Here is a 16,221-nt window from a genome sequence, read left to right as displayed (position 1 = left end):
CTGACCTTTCCATGCTCCTCCTATGGCAAAGTGCTTCACTGACACCTCTTAACATCAAAGATATTTCTAAGTGCATTATTAAGAGGCACCAAAACCTCTTAAATAGTTTGTTAACAAAGAGCCTTGACAGCAAGGTGGGAAGGAGTCCTGTGAGATGTGCAAGGGTCACAGCCCCAAAGCTGCCAGAGCTCCAGGAGCATCTGCACAATATGTGGGATTGTTGGGGTGACTGTGTAGTTCCAGGATGATCCCTGTGGCTCCCTTCCAGCTCAGGATATTCTCTGATTCTCTAATTCTGTTAATCCTGTTTGCTAATTGAAACATTTGACTTTGTCATTTGGCTTTGTGTCACTTTACTGTCTAATCTAGGAGTTCTCTGGGATTCTCTGCAGCTGGAGAAGAAACATGGATCCTTCCAAATGGAAACTCCTTTCAGTAGTTCAGTTGCTTTTTCAGAGTGGGATGCACTGTCAAGCCCATGATACCCTTCCCAGAATGTAAACACTGGATTGCCTTTGATGATTCCTAAAACATTCTCATTTTAGAAATACCTAACTTAATGCTATAGAAATCACCTGGTCTGTACTGTAAAGGGATAGTATGGATTTTCTTTCCCTCTTGGAAGCGACTGATATGCTGCAAGCACGAGAACATCATGGGAAAAGCTTGTTTATGGGATTACTGACAGCACAGAATGGTTGTCTGGGATGGGATAAAACCTTATCTAAAGAAAAACACAGACTTGGTGGCACAGGAAGAAATCAAGCTGGAGGGATGAGGGGCTCATAGGCAGTGGAATACAGAAAATCAGGGACATTTCAGTCAACATTTAATGATGGCTTGATATGAGATGTGCAGCCACTCTGCCATGATGGAACAGGGAGAATGGGACTCCTAGAGGGGGTCAGGCTTCAGCTGAAACCCAAGAACAGACAGTCCCACTGCCCTGCAAGGCTGGACAGGACCTTGACATGCATAACTAAGATATCATGGAATATCACTGCTCCTGCATGTGATTTTAGTGACATCATCATTGAAATGGCACATTCAAGGTCTGGTGCTTATGCTTGAGAGTGACACTGAAAACTTGGAAAAGACTCAGGAAAGAACGAGAAAATTATCCCAGGGCTAGAAATCATTCTCAGTGAGAGACAAATGGAATATGATCTGTTTAGTTTATCTGGTTTTTAAGAGGTGATTTAATCATGGTCTGTGAGAACTGATCTGGGGGAATACTTGGAGTGCAAAGGCTCTTTAAGAGGGCAGATAAAGACAGAAAAAGATCCAGGGATTGGAAAGCAAAGCTGGTGGTTGTTGGGCTTGAGATAAAGGAACTATTTTTAACAGTGGGAATAACTGACCATTGGAACAAGGAGGCCAGAGAACGTGGTAAACTCTTCATCCCATTCAGCCTTGGAACGTAGACTGGCCACTTTTCTGTGGATGTGAACTGAATCACAAGCTGTTGGTCTTGGTGAAATTAAAAATGTGAATTTTCAGCTAAGAAAACCTGAAATGACCCATGGTGGTGTGAGAGAGATATTCCATCGCCATCCTGCTGAGATGGTGTCAGGGCCAGGCTTAGCTCCCACTGGCATTGGCAAAGGCAGACAAGCACAAAGCTGCTCCTCCTGTGCACCAAGAATGCCTGAGCCTGCAGGATGTCTGCTACTGAACCTTCCTTGTAATCCTTTCTTCTGTTCATCAATGCAGTGCTCATGACTGCTTGTTCAAATGTGAATGAATACCTCTCTGCAGCTGACTGATATTTTGAAAATATATTTTGGAAATGTATTTTCATCAGGAGAAAGCTCCTGGGAAGTTGTATAGAACAACTTGGTGAAAAAATTGGTGAAACAGGAGTGCTGTGGCTGGGACTTGTGGCAGTTCAGTTGTTCCTTCTTGCACCCAGCCCAAGTTACAGGAGTGAATTGGTGTCACACAGCTCAGCCCAGCCTGACAAGGTTGATAACAGGAAGGTATCCAGGTCAGGATTTAATGAATGTGCAGAGTGTCACCTTTGGAGAGGATCCTGGCTGATGAACCTTGGAAGGGAGAGTCCTTTCCCTCAGCATGCAATACAATTAATTTCCCAGGCACTTCTGGACTCATTACTCCCAAACTCATTGAGTTGCCTCATTTGAAAATTTCTCTAATTCTCCTAAAAGGCAGATCTAGAACAACAGAATCATACTTCATTCTAGGAGAGCAACAGGGTAGGCTTCTCAGAACAAAACTGAAAAGAAATTTTCTTAATGAAAATATTAAATGAGTTCAGCCTGAACTTCTCTTGACATTGTCTGCTCAAGGGTCAGCGGAGGGGATGTTGGGTCTTGCAGACACTCAGGACACACACTGTTCAGAAATTCCATCTTCCCACTTATGCTGGAGGTTAGTGATATTTTCATTTGGGGATTGTGTCCTTCTGCCTTTAGAAAGGGAAAATACATCTTCCATGAGTGTGGTGATGAAAACTGCTGGGCTGCAGCTGGCACAGCAGAAGCCTTTTATGAAATTCAGGAGGAGTCAGTGGACTCATCACTTCCCCAAGAACCTTCTGTGGCATCACAACAAATCAGAGTTTCTGAATTAGGGAGACTGGGAGACCCTGCAGGAATTGTTGGATGATATTACAGCAACCACAGCAGACAGATAATGCAGCTCTGCTCAGTGGGGATGGGTCTCTGCTCTGTATCTTGTGTTTCTAAGAAGGCTGCATCACTGCCACAAAAAGATGTGTTCTGGTCAGTCAGATGAAGGTTTGTGTAGGTGATCTTTGCATCCCAAACACCCTTTCTCTGATGTGGGAGAACCCAGACAAGCATCATGGCATCTGACACTGATGCCACTTAAATTTCAGGCTCCCCAAGCTGGCCACTCTGCTGGTGCTGTGCCCAGCACCAAGGCTGGTGCAAACAGCAGCTGTGGGTGCTGGCACTGGCTGGAGGACAGAACAAACACACGTCTGTGCTGCCTGCACCCACCTTCCTTCTGCTTGTGGAGGTTCAGGCTCACCCAGTCCAGGATCAGAAGCCACCACATGTGGCCAAGCAGCCCAGTCAGGCAGTGTGGTGAATGAACAGCAAATAAGCAAAAAATATTCTCAAAATAGTTTGAGGTTAAGTACTGTTTGTCCAAGTTACTTGAGCAAGACTCCTGACTGAGGGAGTCACTGCCAGGAACTGAGATAACCTGGGAAGGATTCAGAAGAGAGGGAAATTCATCAGCAGCTTTGTCTCACTGAATAATGGCAGCTTTTATCCCTGACCAATCACATTTTGAAACCAGAGTGGGCACCTTGGTCAAACTGAAATCTTGGGCTTGAACTGCACCCCTCAGCTCATTGCTGCAGACAAGTTTCACCTAAACATGTTACTGAGGCTGTGAGGAGTCCTGAGTCCTGATACAGATGTGAAGAGACACAGCTGAATCCTTACACACAAGTTTCTGTGCCCTGGGAAGGACTTACAAATCTAAAAATTACTTCCTCTGTGAAACTAGGAATATGTTGAAAACTAAGAGATGAAGACAGAGCCTTCTTCCTAATCAAACCAAACCCATTTTACCCATCCCTATTTGCTTCCTACATAACCTTATGAGCATTTTCTTGTCCTGGAGCTTGGCTGGGAAGATGGTTCATTATTATGATGTTCTAGGTCTGTCTGAACATCTCACCACGCCTGCTGTTCAGGAGACTCACAGAGTCTCAGGAATGGTTTATGCTGGATGGAACTTTGAAGACCCTTTTATTTCAACCCTCTGCCATGGGCAGGGACACCTTCTACCAGATCAGGTTGTTCCAAGCCCCATCCAAAGTGGTCCAAATAATTTAGGAGAAGTATGTTGGAGAAACAGATGGGTTATTTGCCTCTGCAAAGACCCTGAAGAGAAAAAATTAAAACTGCATGGCCTGCATGAGTCTGTAGGGTGTGTGGCCCACAGCTCTGCTGATGGGTGTGCAGGATTTGGGCAACAACGGCATGGACCATAGTGGTACAGATCTTGTCTGGACCAGGACAACTTCAAACAGTGCCTGCATTTTCTTTTTCAGGATGTGCTTGGGGCCCACCCTGGGCTTGCATCTCCAGAAGAGAAGCACAGCAAGGCTCTGGCTGCAGCACGAAGGCAGCTGGGGGCTGAGCAGGAGAGGATGGAGCTGCCAAGGGCATTACGTGTTTGTAGCTGAGTGTGGATGGTCTCATGCCTGGACATGGGCACTGCACATGCTTCCCATCTGTTCCATCCCTATCAATAGGAGCTTGTCCTCACCATGAGGAGGGTGGAGGTTATCCCCATGGGCTCAGTCCTGTTGCTGAGATGCCCCATTAGCTGAGTGCTAATTAATGGAAAAATCCTGCAAAAGAAAATTGGAACAGGAAAGGGAATAGGAATCTTAGTGGGTCAGAGCTACAGCTGGTCCTGCCTGCAGCTAGCAGAGGCAGTAGGAGATGCTGTTTTGGGGGAGCCTCCTGCAGCCTAAGCACCTCCTGCTTCAGCATCCATGATCAATGGGCTTGGGACAGCAGAAGGCACATGTCTGACTGTGCCCTTGATATTCCCTTATGGATCTGCCCTTCATCAGCTGCTCTAATCCCTTTCCACCCATGCTGACAGCCTCTTGTGGCAGCAAATTCTTGAGGTTTTACTCACTGCATGAAGAAATCTTTCCTTTTCTCTGTTTCAGAGTGATATCCTGCCAGTGTCACTGACTGCCCCAGCTCTTGGGATTGATTTCAGTTTCACCTGATTCATTCCCTTCAGACACTTCAGTCACATCCCTCCCAGTTTTCTTCTCTTCAAACTAATGAATCCCAACCTTTTCAGTGCTTTTCACAAGACAACCCCTCCAGCCTCTTGATCATTTTAATTATTAACTGAACCACCCTTAGTATATGAAAATCAGAGCCTTCATGTTTGTTTCTATCCTCTGTTTAATTTCAGAGGAGATCTGGAGGATCTTCTCTTGGGGCTCTAACTGTGGTGAGTGAAAATATATCCTAAAAATATCAAATGCCTTGTTCATGGGGTTGGCTACAGTCCTGAATTTAGAGTTTCTTTGGAGGGTTTTGCTCTTGCTCCAGCAACCTGCATTAGTAGTTGCAGATGCAAGTGACCTACTGCTACAGCAAATGTGAGAAATTCTCTCAGCTCTGCAGAAAGAAAAGGCTTTTGTGGTTTAACCTCAAGGTGAGGAACAGCAAAATTGTGATGGAAACCTTAGATCAAACATCTCACAGGCCAATGTCCCTGGTGGTTTACCATAAACATGCATTTATTTAACCCTGGACTGCATGTGGTCTTGCAGTATTTGCAGGAGAATGGTTGATGTGTCTCACCCTGCCTCCAGGGCTGTCTGAAGATCCCAAGATTTTGCTCTGCAGAAGCACTGCTGTGGTTAGGATTCTCAAGGCTCACTACAAAGGTTAGGCTGTGTCAAAGGAAGATGCTTTTCCAGGGTCAGGGTTAAAGAACAGAGCTTTGGTTCACCAGCACTGTAACTGTGGCTGTCATGGTCCATAAGAAGGGCTTTGGGACAGAGAAGATGGAGACATTCATTTGTAAAGTTTCTGTTTTCCTGAAATGCTCAGTGCCAAGAGAATGAATAAAACCTAATTCTCATGTTACATCTGTTTCAGCTTCTCTGAAATCACAGATGATGGGGTAAGGTCATCCTGAGAATGGCATCAAGCTAAGCATCTCCCTGGCTTTATGTTCATCCCACAGCCCCTCTGATCTCATGGCTTCTTCCCAGCAAACCCAGCTAGAGCTTGCACTAGGCTCCTGGTGTCCACAGCGGCAGCTCTCCAGTGAGGATTCTGGTGGCTGGACACAGATGCCATCATGTCCCTGTCCCCTGCACCCAGCACAGTGCATGCAGGACACTGTGGGGCAGAGATGGCAGTTCAACTGCTGCTCTTTGCACAAACACAAATGTGCAAGCAGCAGAGAGCAGCTGCAGAGTGCAAGGACATGGCACAGGGACTGCAGTGAAGGGCCTCTGCCATCAAGTGTTCTGTCCTCCACACTCAGCCATGGCAGGTAAGCAATGACCTGGGGCTCTCCCCTCCCAGGGCAGGTGTCTTGCTCACCCGTGTCATAACTCCTGCAGATCCCCTTTGCACAGTGTGCTAGGTTGCAATACAGGATGTGGCCAGCAATGTATATTCTGTCCCCATCTGCTGCAGCCGGGTGGGGCAGTGACCCTGATCTCCTGGCACATATTATCTGCTAATGGGCCATCTTTAAACCAGCTGGGGCAATCATCTTTATCTTTCCCATGACCCACCCTTCATCCAGGAGGTATCACCTGTTAATGGACCATTGTTAAAACTGGGTGTGGCAGTGATTCTTATCCCTGTGGGAGATATCTCCTGTTAATGGGCCATCGTTAAAAACTGGGTGTGCCAGTGACCCTGATCTCCTGGCACATATTATCTGCTCATGGGACATCTTTAAACCAACTGGGGCAATCATCTTTGGCTTTCCCACAGCCCATCCTCCCTCCAGGAAATATCTCCTGTTCATGGCCATTGAGTCCCAGTGCATGACTGACAAAATTCCATCATCCCACTGGGAGATGCTCCAGCCAGGGGAGGAGTCAAGCCTTTCCTACCCAGATAAAAACTGACATTTTGGACACCAAGGTACCTTCTTTCCACTGGATTCCAGAGGAAAGCCAGACCTTTCCACATCATCCCTGGACCTTCAGAGGAAACTGCACCTTCTCCAGGAGCACTGCTCCAGCTGAACCACATCTGCCACTGCAGGAGGATGCAGCCACCATTGAATGGGACTGCTGCCACCACCCTGACTGACTGATGGGTGTCAGCTTGGATTCTGACTCTGGCAGTGTTTTGGGATTGTTCTTTGTAATACTGTATTTCTATTTTAATTTTCTTAGCAAAGAACTGTTGTCCCTAATTCCTCTAACTTTGCCTGAGAGCCTCTTAATTTCAAAATTATAATAATAATTTGTAGGGAGGGTGTTTACATTCTCCATTTCAAAGAGAAACTTCTGCCTTTTTTGGCAGACACCTGTCCTTCAAACCAGGACACACAGCCACAGATCCCATGGAGCAGAGCATGGTGGGTGAGCAGGTACCCACCTGGCCTGTTCCCCTGCTCAGACACTTCTGTGTCCCCTGTGCACAGACCCAGGCCTGCCCTGGCTGCTCCCACAGACTCTGCTTGCCCCAGCAGGATGCTGACCTCTCCCTGCACGAGGTTGGGTGCAGCCTGTACTCTGGGACCTGCTGACTCATGAGTCTGACTCACTCCAAGGCTGAATTTCCATTGCCACGAGTCAGTCTGTTCTGCCAACTCAAAATATCCCCATGCACGGGGATCCTCTCCCTGGGGCAGGAGGCTCAGCCTTGCACAGGTGAGCAGCAGGGATCACAGAAGTGTCTGACAAATTACAAATGGGTTTATGGTTTGGCTGCTGATGTGTGCAACAGAGCTCTGCACACAGGGATTGCCTGGCTACCTGCTCCCTGGGCAGGGCAGGGTGGCTCAGGAGCCCCATTTCAGCCCCAGTGACAGCTTCCAGGAGGAAGCAGCCTGGAATAGAAGCTGTCTGGCTGTTCCACTTGCAGCTGCACAGCTCCAGCCCAGGGCTGCAGGCTGAGGAGTGCTCTGCTCTAGGCTGGCCACACACAGGACCAGTGGGCACCTGCCTGCTGCAGACCCGCCTTTCTGCTCACCCCTCTGGAATGGGGTATGTGGAGACACACAGAGCAGTTTGCCTTCCTCCTCAAGGAGGGATGCAGAGCCTTGCCCAGGTGGTGAAAGGGGCAGATCTCAGCAAGAAGTGACCAGGATAGGTGTGTGACAGACCAGAACTTGCTCTGGCTGCCTGTTAAGTGTGGCTCACCTTGCCTTAGGATTTCCAGTGCACCCTGTGCTCCAAAGCCCATCTCACCAGAGATCTCTCACCCCTCAAGAGATGCAGTCACCCAGGACAGTGTTCTTCCAACAGGTCCCTGTGCTTGTTGTGAGAAACTGTTCTTCCCTTGGGATGAAAGCAGAGGATCCACTCCAAGAGAGTGCAGGATTGGCTCTTCATTTGTCCTGCTGGTCTCAGGAATGGGGCCTCTTCAGCCCAGCTGTGCTCCAGCATTGTTGGAGCAGCAAACCCAGTGTGCTGAGGAGGGAGGACAGGCTGGCTCATACTGACCTGTTTGAGTTCAGCAGTGGGATCTCTGGGATTCCTGCAGTCCCTGAGCCCCTGTGCTGTCCTGGCACCTGCCAGCCCTTACTGCCTGACCCTTTACTGCCCCAAATCCTCACCAGACTGCAGGAACATGGAGAAGCTCTGTGTTGCCCCTGGGGCTGGCTGGGCTGGAGGCTCTCCTGGGAGGATGACCCAATGCTCCCCATCCATCTGGTCTGTTGTCCCTGTGCCTGTCCTTTCCTGTAGGTCAGTCTCAGGAGGAAATGTCCTCAGCTGCCAGATGAGGGCAAAGAGCAAAACACCTTTGAACATTTGTAGAGAGGATGACCTCTGATGCACAGCACCCTCCCAAGCTGCCCAGAAAAATGAGCACAGGTTTAGTTTATTCTTATTTATAACCCATTATGGTTATCTGTCTGATCTCTACTGTGTCCCAGACAGGGCAGCCTTACCCATATATTTAAGGAATTGCTGCTAGAGAGATGTCCAGCACTCTTGCTGAGAGATTACATGAATTTGAAATGTTGAAATCGAGTTGAATTTGAAATCATTTTACCGTGACTGCGCCACTTCCTCTTTCTGGAAGTTCCCATCCCAGGAGATCAGGCTAATCAAGGTCTCTACTTTTGACCTTTCACATCCAAGAGTAGTGTTCCAGCCCACCAGAATGTGCCATTCTTTGTCCTAGGGTAAAAGACCTCCAGAGGCTTGATAAGAAATGCTTAATCCACATAACCCACCTGGAGCCTTGCAAACTTGCTGGAAACCTTTCACCATCTTAGTTCTGAGTCTCCTGTCCATTTTTCCTAGTGCTGCAGGTGCCTGTGAGGTACAGAGGAGATGCCAGTGGAGTTTTTCCCAGAGGATGGCTGTTGCTGGGTCCCATGTATAAGACAGCACAGGGTTAGAGCTGCCCTGTGCCAGCTCTGAAGGGGTGGGTGGTCATGCACAACCTGTCCCCAATGTGTGGGGACAGAGCTAAAACATCCAGAGGCCTAAAACACTTCCCTTGCAAAGAGCCCTGTGACAGACAAACCTTTTCCATGTCTGCCCTGCTGGGAGAGATCCCAAAATAAATAACCAAGAGGCCTGAAGCCCCAAGGGAGACAAGCAGGAGCAGGGAGTGGGCCCAGGCCAGAGCACTCAGCCCCACACACAGGGCAGCCACACAGATCTGTGCTGTTGACAGAGCCAAGAATAATTCCAGCAACTCTATTTAATGCTATTTAGAAAAACCTCCCTCTCCAAAATGGTGAACTTCCCCAAAGACAGGATTAATATTTTAAATGCTGTGACTTCCATGCCCTGGTGATTTATCTGGGACCCAGGTTGGGCAGGGCTGCTGTGGGCAGGGACAGTGTCCCTCATTTGGCTGATCCCAGAGGAGCAGGGGGCATTGAGGAGGAGGTTTGGACTGTTCAGGGAGGCTGCTGGGCAGCAGTAGCTCACAGAGAGCCTGAATTTCCCATATGAAAACACTGTGAACTTCTGAGGGAATTCAGTGCCAATGCAGCCAGGATGAAGTTGCCCAGTGAGGTTGGCTGGTTTCCCACATCAGAAAGAGCTGGGGGCTCCTCTGTGATAGCAGAAGGAGTAACTGTGGTCACAGGAGACTGACCCCATCCTCCCCCATCCAGGTTTCAAGTCAGCTTTCCCCTTACCAGGAACATGTTTTCTTGGAGGACAAAGATGATTTTACTAATTTCTCTCCTCTCTCTCATGCCTTGCATCCTCTGCACTGTTCCCATCCAGCTGACTGTGACTGCTGTAGAAAGCAGACAGGGATTATATTTACCCCTTCCCTGCCCTCCAGTCATCCCCAGGACTCAATCTTTAGCCCAAACAAAGGAGTCAGCAGACAACAGGGACAGTGGTTGAGGATGGAGAGAGAATCATCAGCAACCCCATCAACTGATTTTTAAATAAACTTGCTCTGCAACAGCACTTCCCAAAATGTCTGACTGGGAATTTGGACTGGGATAGCCAAGGGATGATATATGGGGTGCATGCTGCTCTGTCTGCAGCAGTTAAGGATGGACCTGGCTTTGCTAGATCTCACTTTGTCACCCATTGGGACCTCTCCCACTTGGCCTCCATTCATCCTGTAACAGGACAGGTCCCCGTCCACAAGAAAGGACCCTTGTGAAGGGTTTGAGGCACTACTCCTCTGTGATGGAGGCCTGGAGGCTTGATGGTCCCCAGGCAGGTGCACAGGTTTACCTGTGTGGCTGAGTGATGGAGAACATCCCCCTTGACAGGACAAGAGGGAATAGCTTTGAGCTGAAGGAAGATACAGATTTAGGTAGGATGACAGGAAGAGATTCTTCCCTATGAGGGTGGCACAGGGTGCCCAGAGAAGCTGTGGCTGTCTCATCCCTGGAAGTATTCAAGGCAAGGCTAGATGGAGTTGGGATAGTTCCTGCCCATGGAAGTGGAACAGAATGAGCTTTAAGGTCCCTTCCAACCCAACCCATCCTGTGATTCCATGATCAAGCCCTTCTCTGTTCTGCAGCCCAACACTGCTGCCCAGAAAGGAGCTTTGATCCCTGCCTTGGAACCATCAGGGGACTGCAGGTGATTCCACCCTCTGCTCCTGCAGCAGAAAAAGCAAAACACAGTCACAGGCAAGCTGAGCATGCTCCCCACTCCCAGCCAGCAGCAGGCACTGGTGTGCAGCTGCCTCCCTGTGCTGAGGGCCAAAAAGGGATCAGCAGTGCCCTGCCCCAGGAGGAACATGGTCCATGCAACAGCCAGGTTGGGACGTGCAGAAGGACATGTGCCATGGGGGGCAGTTTGGAGGGAGAGCAACTAAATCAGCGAGGGAACGCATGGCTGGAGCCCTGCCAGCACCTGCCACCTCTGGAAATAGCTTTCACAGAGCCCCAGGGTCCAGGCATGGAGTCCCCTTCCCTTGGGCTATTACGCAGCACAGGATACATGAAACATGTTGGCAGCAGTCAGTCCAGGGAGAGCCGAGCAAGGGAGGGAGGGAGATTAATAGGAAAACAAATCAGCACCTAGAAACAGAGCAAATGGACAACACATAGGGATCCAGACCACCAGGGATGCTGGATCCCAGACAAACCCAAGCATGTGCATGGAAGGAAACAGGCTGAGAGAAGAGCTGGCCACCCAGAGCAAAGGCAGGAAAATGAAAACTTTATTATCTGAATGGGGATACGATTTCTGGAAGAACAGACTCTTCAGCCCAGGAATGGTGTTTGAAGCACTAGAACAGCTGAGAGAGGTGTTGATGGGGGCTGTCACCAGAAAAAATGAGAGTATGGAGATACTGTTTTTTACCTAAAGCCAAGGCACGGGAGGAGAAATAGATACTTGGTTCTGAAGCAGGAAACTCTGCAGCAGCAAGGGCCTGCAAAGGGAATACAGCAGTGCAAGAAGTGCATGTGCTGGGTGCCCAGGGCAGTCTGCAGCTTGCAGATCTTGGAGCAGGGATCCTGCCAAGCCAGGAGTCTGCTCTGCTAGCAGCAGTGACAGAGAGGAGATAGGCTGTGCTCACACAGAACAGAGCTTTGACTCTGCCCCTGGCAGGGGAGAGCTGCCCAGGTCACTGCAGCACAGATGCTGAGCCATCCCTGCTCACTGTGAAGCCCCTTCTGAGGAGCCTTGGAAAACAGAAAGAGCTCAAGTTGAGCTGGGCATCCCTTTTACCATGTGCAGATAAATCTTCAGTCTGCTGGCTTGCGATAGAACTGGTGTGGCTGGAAGGAGAGGCCCAAGGGATGTTTGAAAGATCCCAACAGACACAGGTACTGAGGCAGGACAATATTGGTACAGCAAGGCTGGTGAGATCACAAAAACAACAACATGAGAGGTACCAATAGCTCCCACCTGCCACTAGCAGATAAGAGGTGAACTCTGTGCCACATTTAAGGTGGGGTTTTCTTAAAAGAGGCCAGGCACTAATAGCAGGGGACTGGAGAGCTGACATCATGGACAGATGCCTAGGCATGCTGAGTGGAGGATGAAGGCATGCCTGGAGTGGTGCCAAGGCTGGATATTGATGCTTAGTTGAAGACAAGTGCTGTGCCCCATCCTGAAACGAATCTCTGCAGCCTTCTGAAACTCCAACCTGTCTGTGGAAAGACTGGAAGAAACCTGATCACATTCAGTAACGGATCACAGATATGTGATAGCTGCAACAGCAACTACAGAGCCTGGGAACTGGACTTTGTAGAGGCCACAGGAGTCAGAATCTGATGGAGAAGAAGAAGATGGCCTTTGGAAAGCCTGATTTCAACATGTTCTGCTCAGATTGGACCACCACACTCAGCAACAATGTGAACACAGTTCAGTATCCTGTGAGAAGCTGGACAAAGGGCTTCTTTCCCCACATATCCCACAGAAAGATGCAGGAATGGCAAATGCCATGGAGAAGGTCTCTCCTGGGAATCACTGCAATAAAAAGTAATCAAGTCAAAAGCCAAGGAAGCTGAAGAGGGCATTACAAAGTCAGTCTGGGTGCCAGCATTTCACCTCTTCAGGGAAACTTCACTTTAGCTGGAGAAACCCAGAAGTGAAATATTTCAAACCCATTTACAGTCTCTGCTTCTTCATGGGAGAGGGACTTCCCCAAGACACCATCCAACCCAATTTTGAGGGCAATTTAGATGGAATAACATGGCAACTTAGAGTCTCTGAGTGCAAGCCTGGAATGTGCTGGCAAAGACAAGAGGCTGGGGCAAAGGGAGGCAGAAACTGCTGTGCCATGAACTGGCTGCTGCAGTGGCAGGAGGGAGGAGGACTGTGGTGGAGGAAATCTGTTTGGTACATGGAGAGTGTGCTGTGCTTGGTAACTCCCAGAGTGTCCTGGGGGACAGCTCAGAGGGGTCGTGCATGGTGTTCTGCTCCATTAGCAATTACTTTATGCCAGCACATGTAAATAATTATTCTGGCACAGGTTCCCAGCTGAGAGCTGAGTGCAGCCCTTTGGAGCCAGTGCAGCACTGACTGTGCTGCTGCCTGTGCTGGAGAGCAGGAGATTTGTGTTCACATGTGGGCAGGCTGCATGTCCTTGCATCAACAGTGCTTTAGAAAATTAAAACATCTGTGCAGGTGAAGCATAATTCCATGTGATCAAACTCTTTGCTTCCCCTCAAGAACTCACTGTGCAGCCCAGCCTTTTCCCTGAGATCTGACCCTCATGAGAGAAGCCTTGCTGTTAAAAAGATGGGAGAAATGTTTACAGAAAAAATTAAAATAAAAGAAATCCTCATGACCTGATATTTTCTGTGAAAGGTTTTCCCCAAGATGGAGCATTCAGGCCAAAGTTACAAACCCCCGTGAACAGGAGCCACAAAACTGATGTGCCTCTGCACAGTACAGCACCAAACAAATCTTTCATCCTGGGAATCTGCCTCTTTCCAAACTCCAACAGTGCCCTCAAGTGCTGAAAGGAGATGCCACAAGCAGGGATGGAGGCAGGGGAAGCTGGAGAACGTGGAGCAGAGGTGGCTGCACAGCCTTAGGCGTGACTCACTGCTGTCCCTGCCTGAGCTAAGGTGAAATGCCTCTGTCCTTTCCTACTTCTCTTCCCCAAACGGGCAGATCTGTGCCTGTCTGTCACTGAGAGATGCTCCAAGAGCATCACAAACAGATTTAAGGTCTGTACTGCCTGGAGAAGATGCACACATCACAAGCTTGTGGAAACAGCACAGTTTGGATTTGGCCCCTGCAGTGATGCCACCCAGCCTGGATCCATTCCTTCAGAAGACATGACCTCTGGAGAGGAGAGGACTGCCTCTCAGTGTCCCAGCTCCAGAGGGGAGGGTGGGTTTCACCCCATCTGGCTCCCTGCAATGAGCTTTCCAAGCTGTATGGAGGCTGTTTTGGCAGAGCTTCAGAGGGCTGTTCCCAGTGAGCTGGGTGTCTCAGCAAGAGGGGCGCTTTCAAGGAGACAAAGCCTGTTTGGATCTGTGGGACTTCTGCCTGCTCCCAGTGAGAATGGCAGCTGGAGACATGGCACATGGTCCCCTGGGCTTTGTGGACACTCAGGTGATCCCTGGCAGGACGCTGAACTCAAAACCAGCTCACCTCACTCAGGGCTTTCCCTGTGGGTTCCTTGGAGAGTGACCTGGTAGAGCTTTATCCTGCAGTCCTACACTTTGGGAAAGGGAAGCACTCAGTGGTACAGCTCCACTCACAGCAGGAATTGCTGTACAAGAATTAAGATGTTTTCAATGGATAGTTGAGTGTTTCTGTCCTGGGAATTGACAAAACTACACTGGTAACCTCTTCAGGTCCCCTGTTCCCTCACACTTTCTCTTATTTGGGGACATTAGTCCTGGATCATGGTGTTGGTTTCATTTACATGGGCACAAATCCCAGTGAGTTAAGCAGGAGAGTGGAAAAAAAACAGGCAGATGGGGACAGGAACTTCCAAGTCTGTTTTTGTCCCTGTAGCCAGAGTGTCATGGTGCCTCTGACCACCTTACCCTAGCCTTTGCAGAAAAGTCTGTGTGGCTTCTCTGAAGGCATGTGTGCTCTCCTCCATCACTGCTCATCATGCCACTGTCCTGTCACCTTCACACACCTCCCTCCATCCCCTCCAAGGTAGGAGCCCACAGGTGCTCTTCCAGCAGGCTGCTGTCATCCCATGTGGCCCCCCTGAATCACAGACACCACCCAGAAAACACCAATTTCAGTTCCAGAGCAAAGAGCCAGCCCTTCATGACCTTCTGCTGCACTGCCTTGATCTGGGCAGGGACATTCAACTGCTTCTTCTCCCTAATTCTGGACAGAAGCCACCCACAGGTGCCTGCTCCAGGTGCTCTCAGGAAGTGGTATCACAATGCCAAACAGGCAGGTTCACAAACCCATAGCCAAAACCTCACTTGTTTTAGTGCCAGAGCTGCAAGTTGCTTGTACAAGGAACAATTTTCAGGGTATCAGAGACATCAGGACTCTTCTTTGCCATTAAGGATGGCCTTGCAGGAGTTTTGCTTCTGTAGAAAAGCACCTACTGCAACACACAGCTCCTGCTCTGCTGTGTCTCAGCATGCCTCAGACATGATGGCCCTGCAGCAAATGTACATCTGACAGTGATGGGGATGCAGCAGCCACTGCCCTTCATCTCACCAATATTCCTCAGAAATGCCCCCCTGTCCCCCAGCAGCCTGGGCAGGTCATTCTCACACCTCCAGGTCAGCTGCTGTCAGCAGCCACAGAGCAAGAGCCACTGGTGACTTGTCAGTGTCACCTTGCTGTGATTACCAGCCTGGGGGTAAAAATAACCAGATCTGGGTCTGGATCTCTCACAGGGATCCCTTCAACAAATAGGAGCACTCGGGAGAAAACTGGTGGACTGATAGCTGTAGCAAAGACAACTCTTTGCAGGAGACTGGCAAAGGACCACAGCCTGAGCAGGTCCCCATGACCCTCTCTCCACACCTCCACAAGAAAACAGCCTGTCCTGCTCTGGTTGCATTCCCCAAAAGTGATCTTGACACCTGCTGCTGTGCTTCCATTCCTATTGTAATGGCAGAATTGTTGCCAGCCACTCTAGGCTGACAGGCCTGGCCAGGACACATTTCCCTGGCAGAGCACAGAGGCCCAGAGTAGAACAGGTCTCATCACGAAATTATGGCTTTCTAATTAATACCAATTTGTCTGCAAGCTGATCTGCTTGACCACATGCCAGCCCCAGAATTTCATCTTCTCCCCTGGGGACAGGGCTTGGCAGCCACCAGGACTCCCAGTCCCAGCCCTACTGCCTGCTGCTGCTGGCCACCAGGTCACACACAGCCCAGGGTGTCACTCTCCACACCTCTGCACACCTATCCTGCAATTAGCACCTGTTTATGCAAATGGGCCAGTTCATTAGCTCTCCCCTGCAATCTATCAATAGATGGAGTAGATAAAACTTCCAGGCCTGGGAATATGAGTGGAAACTCTGCTGGTCCATGCACTGCCTGGCCAAATAGTGTTGGTTTTTTTTGTTTGTTTGGTGGGGGTTTTTTTTGTTTTTGTTTTTTTTTTGTTTTTGTTTTTGGTTTTGTTTTTGTTGGTTTTTTTTTGTTTTTTTTTTG

The 16,221-nt window shown here is 49.2% G+C and overlaps 1 protein-coding gene across 1 annotated transcript in view; it reads right to left on the bottom strand.

Annotated features, from left to right (window-relative positions):
* UBIAD1 (UbiA prenyltransferase domain containing 1) overlaps positions 1–16,221 on the bottom strand; it is a 423,268-nt gene that overhangs the window by 335,912 nt on the left and 71,135 nt on the right. The gene's annotated exons all lie outside the window — the stretch shown is intronic.

This window comes from Erithacus rubecula, assembly GCF_903797595.1.
Source record: "Erithacus rubecula genome assembly, chromosome: 24".
NCBI lineage: Eukaryota > Metazoa > Chordata > Aves > Passeriformes > Muscicapidae > Erithacus > Erithacus rubecula.
This window is presented reverse-complemented; position numbering and strand designations above follow the sequence as displayed.